The following is a 7,050-nucleotide window of genomic DNA, read 5'->3' on the forward strand; positions in this document are numbered from 1 at the left end:
CTGGCACCGCCGACTAGCCCATGTTGGGATGAAGAATCTTCACAAACTTCTAAAAGGAGAGCACATTTTAGGACTAACCAATGTTCATTTTGAGAAAGACAGGATCTGTAGCGCATGCCAAGCAGGAAAGCAAGTTGGTGCCCATCATCCACATAAGAACATAATGACGACCGACAGGCCACTGGAGCTCCTACACATGGATCTATTCGGCCCGATTGCTTATATAAGCATCGGCGGGAGTAAGTACTGTCTAGTTATTGTGGATGATTATTCTCGCTTCACTTGGGTGTTCTTTTTGCAGGAAAAATCTCAAACCCAAGAGACCTTAAAAGGATTCTTGAGACGGGCTCAAAATGAGTTCGGCTTAAGGATCAAGAAAATAAGAAGCGACAACGGGACGGAGTTCAAGAACTCTCAAATCGAAGGCTTCCTTGAGGAGGAGGGCATCAAGCATGAGTTCTCTTCTCCCTACACGCCACAACAAAATGGTGTAGTGGAGAGGAAGAATCGAACTCTACTGGACATGGCTAGAACCATGCTTGATGAATACAAGACTTCGGATCGGTTTTGGGCGGAGGCGGTCAACACCGTTTGCTACGCCATCAACCGGTTGTATCTACACCGAATCCTCAAGAAGACATCATATGAACTCCTAACCGGTAAAAAGCCCAACATTTCATATTTTAGAGTTTTTGGTAGCAAATGCTTTATTCTTGTTAAAAGAGGTAGAAAATCTAAATTTGCTCCTAAAACTGTAGAAGGCTTTTTACTTGGTTATGACTCAAACACAAGGGCATATAGGGTCTTTAACAAGTCCACTGGACTAGTTGAAGTCTCATGTGACGTTGTGTTTGATGAAACTAACGGCTCTCAAGTAGAGCAAGTTGATCTTGATGAGATAGGTGATGAAGAGGCTCCGTGCATAGCGCTAAGGAACATGTCCATTGGGGATGTGTGTCCTAAGGAATCCGAAGAGCCTCCAAAAGCACAAGATCAACCATCCTCCTCCACGCAAGCATCTCCACCAACGCAAAATAAGGATGAGGCTCAAGTTGATGAAGTAGAAGATCAAGCAAATGAGCCACCTCAAGATGACGGCATTAATCACGGGGGAGATGCAAATGAGGAAGACAAGGAGGATGAGGAACAAAGACCGCCACACCCAAGAGTCCACCAAGCAATACAACGAGATCACCCCGTCGACACCATCCTCGGCGACATTCATAAGGGGGTAACTACTAGATCTCGTGTCGCACATTTTTGTGAACATTACTCGTTTGTTTCCTCTATTGAGCCACACAGGGTAGAGGAAGCACTACAAGATTCGGATTGGGTGGTGGCGATGCAAGAGGAGCTCAACAACTTCACTAGGAATGAGGTATGGCATTTAGTTCCACGTCCTAATCAAAATGTTGTAGGAACCAAATGGGTCTTCCGCAACAAGCAAGATGAGCATGGTGTGGTGACAAGGAGCAAAGCTCGACTTGTGGCCAAAGGATACTCCCAAGTCGACGGTTTGGATTTCGGTGAAACCTATGCACCCGTAGCTAGGCTTGAGTCAATTCGTATATTATTGGCCTATGCTACTTACCATGGCTTCAAGCTTTATCAAATGGACGTGAAAAGTGCCTTCCTCAATGGACCAATCAAGGAAGAGGTCTATGTTGAGCAACCTCCCGGCTTTGAAGACAGTGAGTACCCTAACCATGTCTATAAGCTCTCTAAGGCGCTTTATGGGCTCAAGCAAGCCCCAAGAGCATGGTATGAATGCCTTAGAGATTTTCTTATCGCTAATGGCTTCAAAGTCGGAAAGGTCGATCCTACTCTATTCACTAAAACTCTTGAAAATGACTTGTTTGTATGCCAAATTTATGTTGATGATATTATATTTGGGTCTACTAACGAGTCTACATGTGAAGAATTTAGTAGGATCATGACACAAAAGTTCGAGATGTCTATGATGGGGGAGTTGAAGTATTTTCTAGGATTCCAAGTCAAGCAACTCCAAGAGGGCACCTTCCTTAGCCAGACGAAGTACACTCAAGATATTCTAAACAAGTTTGGGATGAAGGATGCCAAACCTATCAAGACACCCATGGGAACTAATGGGCATCTCGACCTCGACACGGGAGGTAAGTCCGTGGATCAAAAGGTATACCGGTCGATGATAGGTTCTTTACTCTATTTATGTGCATCTCGACCGGACATTATGCTTTCCGTATGCATGTGTGCAAGATTCCAATCCGACCCTAAGGAATCCCACCTTACGGCCGTAAAACGAATCTTGAGATACTTGGCTTATACTCCTAAGTTTGGGCTTTGGTACCCTCGGGGATCCACATTTGATTTGATTGGTTATTCGGATGCCGATTGGGCGGGGTGCAAAATCAATAGGAAGAGCACATCGGGGACTTGCCAGTTCTTGGGAAGATCCTTGGTGTCTTGGGCTTCAAAGAAGCAAAATTCGGTCGCTCTTTCCACCGCCGAAGCCGAGTACATTGCCGCAGGTCATTGTTGCGCGCAATTGCTTTGGATGAGGCAAACCCTGCGGGACTACGGTTACAAATTAACCAAAGTCCCTTTGCTATGTGATAATGAGAGTGCAATCAAAATGACCGACAATCCTGTCGAGCATAGCCGCACTAAACACATAGCCATTCAGTATCATTTTCTTAGGGATCACCAACAAAAGGGAGATATCGAGATTTCTTACATTAACACTAAAGATCAATTAGCCGATATCTTTACCAAGCCTCTTGATGAACAAACTTTTACCAAACTTAGGCATGAGCTCAATATTCTTGATTCCCGCAATTTCTTTTGCTAAATTGCACACATAGCTCATTTATATACCTTTGATCATGTCTCTTTCATGTGCTATGACTAATATGTTTTCAAGTCTATCTCAAACCAAGTCATAGGTGTATTGAAAGGGAATTGGAGTCTTCGGTGAAGACAAAGGCTTCCACTCCGTAACTCATCCTTCGTCGTCGCTCCAAGAGACTCTCCATCTTTTGGGGAGAGAGCAAAAGGACTTCGTCTTTGGTATAATCTTAACTCATTTATTTATGACCAAAGGGGAAGATCGCACTTCGAGGGCTCTAATGATTCCGTTTTTGGCGATTCATGCCAAAGGGGGAGAGAGAAAGAGCCCAAAGCAAAAGGACCGCACCACCACCAATTTCAAAAAAAAAATTCGTGTTTTCAAAGAATTTTATCATTTCGTATCCTATTGTATTCAAAAGGGGGAGAAAGTAGTATTTCAAAAATGATATATCAAAACCCTCTTGAACACTAAGAGGAGGATCTCATTTAGGGGGAGTTTTGTTTAGTCAAAGGAAAAGCATTTGAAACAGGGGGAGAAAATTTCAAATCTTGAAAATGCTTTGCAATATCTTATTCATTTATCCTTGACTATTTGCAAAAGAACTTTGAAAAGAATTTACAAAAGAATTTGCAAAAGCAAAACATGTGGTGCAAGCGTGGTCCAAAATGCTTAAAAACAAAGAAACAATCCATGCATATCTTGTAAGTATTTATATTGGCTCAATTCCAAGCAACCTTTACACTTACATTTTGCAAACTAGTTCAATTATGGACTTCTATATTTGCTTTGGTTTGTGTTGGCATCAATCACCAAAAAGGGGGAGATTGAAAGGGAATTAGGCTTACACCTAGTCCCTAATTAATTTTGGTGGTTGAATTGCCCAACACAAATAATTGGACTAACTAGTTTGCCCAAGTGTATAGATTATACAGGTGTAAAAGGTTCACACTCAGCCAATAAAAAGATCAAGTTTTGGATTCGACAAAGGAGCAAAATGGCAACCAAAGGCACCTCTGGTCTGGGGGCACCGGACTGTCCGGTGTACACCGGACACTGTCCGGTGAACCACCGGACAGTGTCCGGTGCACCAGAGGACTCCAACTCGAACTCGCCACCTTCGGGAATTTCCAGAGGCACTCGCGCTATAATTCACCGGACTGTCCGGTGTTCACCGGACAGTGTCCGGTGCGCCAAGGAAGAGCAGCCTCAGGAACTCGCCAGCTTCGGGAATCTCCAACGGCTAGTCCGCTATAATTCACCGGACATGTCCGGTGTGCACCGGACTGTCCGGTGCAACTCCGGAGCAACGGCTATCTCCGCGCCAACGGCTACCTGCGACGCATTAAATGCGCGCGCAGCGCGCGCAGAAGTCAGTGTCGCCCATGCCGGCGCACCGGACAGTGAACAGTGCATGTCCGGTGCGCCACCGGACATCAAGGCGGGCCCAGAAGTCAGAACTCCAACGGTCAGAATCCAACGGCAGTGATGACGTGGCGGGGGCACCGGACATGTCCGGTGTGCACCGGACTGTCCGGTGCGCCATCGAACAGACAGCCTCCCAACGACCACTTTTGGTGGTTGGGGCTATAAATACCCCAACCACCCCACCATTCATTGCATCCAAGTTTTCCACTTCTCAACCACTTACAAGAGCTAGGCATTCAATTCTAGACACACCAAAGAGATCAAATCCTCTCCAATTCCACAAAGGCTTTAGTGATTAGCGAGAGAGATTTGTCGTGTTCTTTTGAGCTCTTGCGCTTGGATTGCTTCTTTTCTTTCTCACTTGTTCTTGTGATCAACACTCAATTGTAATCAAGGCAAGAGGCACCAATTGTGTGGTGGCCCTTGCGGGGAAGTTTTGTTCCCGAATTTGATTTGAGAAGAGAAGCTCACTCGGTCCGAGGAACCGTTTGAGAGAGGGAAGGGTTGAAAGAGACCCGACCTTTGTGGCCTCCTCAACGGGGAGTAGGTTTGCGAGAACCGAACCTCGGTAAAACAAATCCGCGTGTCACACTCTTCATTTGCTTGCGATTTGTTTTGCGCCCTCTCTCGCGGACTCATTTCTTTATTACTAACGCTAACCCGGCTTGTAGTTGTGTTTATATTTGTAAATTTCAGTTTCGCCCTATTCACCCCCCCTCTAGGCGACTTTCAGCTGGAAACAGGAAAAATCCAATTGGAATTATCTTGGCTCGAGCAGCCAAGACTCTGCTCAGTCTGGGAGCACCGGACTGTCCGGTGGTGCACCGGACAGTGTCCGGTGCGCCAGGCTGGTTCGAGCGAAGTGGCCGCTCTCGGAAATTCACCGGCGACGTACGGCTATAATTCACCGGACTGTCCGGTGTGCCAACGGTCGGCCGCGCGATCTGCGCGAGACACGTGGCCGAGCCAACGGCTAGAAGAGGGCACCGGACTGTCCGGTGTGCACCGGACATGTCCAGTGCGCCAACGGCTCTCTGGCTGCCAACGGTCGGCTGCGCCAGTTAAGGAAAGAAATCGGGCACCGGACAGTGTCCGGTGTGCACCGGACTGTCCGGTGCGCCACGCGACAGAATGCAAGAATGGCCTTCCCAGATTGCTCTCAACGGCTCCTAGCTGCCTTGGGGCTATAAAAGGGACCCCTAGGCGCATGGAGGAGAAAACCAAGCATTCCTTGAGCACTCTTGATCACTCACACATCATTCTTGCGCACTTGTTCGACATTCTAGTGATTTGAGCTCCGTTCTAGTGTGCTAGTCTTTTGAGCTTAAGTCTGGGTCTTGTGTGTGCGTATTTGCTGTGATCTTTGTGACTTGTGTGAGTTGCTAATCCCTCCCTTGATCCGTGTTTCTTTGTGAACTTCAAGTGTAAGGGCGAGAGGCTCCAAGTTGTGGAGATTCCTCGCAAACGGGATTAAGAAAAGAAAAGCAAAACACCGTGGTATTCAAGTGGGTCTTTGGACCGCTTGAGAGGGGTTGATTGCAACCCTCGTCCGTTGGGACGCCACAACGTGGAGTAGGCAAGCGTTGGTCTTGGCCGAACCACGGGATAAACCATTGTGTCATCTCTGTGATTGTTCTCTTGTGGTTATTGTGTTTTGCTAAGACTTCTCTCTAGCCACTTGGCGATTACTATGCTAACGTCTAACAAAGTTTTGTGGCTTAAGTTTAAAGTTTTATAGGATCACCTATTCACCCTCCCTCTAGGTGCTCTCAATTGGTATCAGAGTCGTTCTCTTCAAGAAAGGGACTAACCGCCCGAAGAAATGGATCCTAAGGGGAAGGGAATCGTGATCAACGATAAGGAGAAGGAGTCCTTTGTCAACGAGCCGAAGGATGACAAGCCTACCGACTCGGGCTCGGGCCACAGACGCAAAGATGGGAAGAAGAAGAAGACAAGACGCATCAAGGAGATCGTCTACTACGACGACAGTGATGAGTCCACTTCTTCCCTAAAGGACAACGACGACAACGACTGCGAGAGAAGGAAACCGGTTAATTCAAACTTTTCTTTTGACTACTCTCGTATTCCGCAAAGTACAAATGCTCATTTATTATCCATTCCACTTGGTAAACCTCCTCATTTTGATGGAGAAGACTACAGATTTTGGAGTCACAAAATGCGTAGTCACTTGTTCTCTCTCCATCCTAGCATATGGGAGATAGTAGAAAGTGGAATGCATTTTGATAGTAGTGATAGTCCCATGTTTATCAATGAGCAAATTCATAAAAACGCACAAGCTACTACTGTGTTGCTAGCCTCATTGTGTAGGGATGAGTACCACAAAGTGAGCGGCTTGGACAATGCCAAGCAGATCTGGGACACCCTCAAGATCTCACATGAGGGCAACGATGTCACCATGCTCACCAAGATGGAGTTGGTGGAAGGCGAACTTGGGAGATTCGCTATGATAAGGGGGGAGGAGCCAACCCAAACATACAACCGGCTAAAGACCCTTGTCAACAAGATAAGGAGCTACGGAAGCACGCGATGGACGGACCACGACGTCGTCCGCCTAATGTTAAGGTCATTTACTGTCCTTGATCCTCATCTTGTGAACAATATTCGTGAGAATCCTAGGTACATCAAGATGACGCCCGAGGAGATACTTGGAAAGTTTGTGAGCGGGCGAATGATGATCAAGGAAGCAAGATACGTGGACGACGCATTGAATGGTCCAATCAATGAGCCTCAACCTCTTGCTCTCAAGGCAACAAGAAGCAAGGAGACGCTACCTAGCA

Source organism: Zea mays, chromosome 9, assembly GCF_902167145.1.
Source record: "Zea mays cultivar B73 chromosome 9, Zm-B73-REFERENCE-NAM-5.0, whole genome shotgun sequence".
Classification (NCBI taxonomy): Eukaryota; Viridiplantae; Streptophyta; class Magnoliopsida; order Poales; family Poaceae; genus Zea; species Zea mays.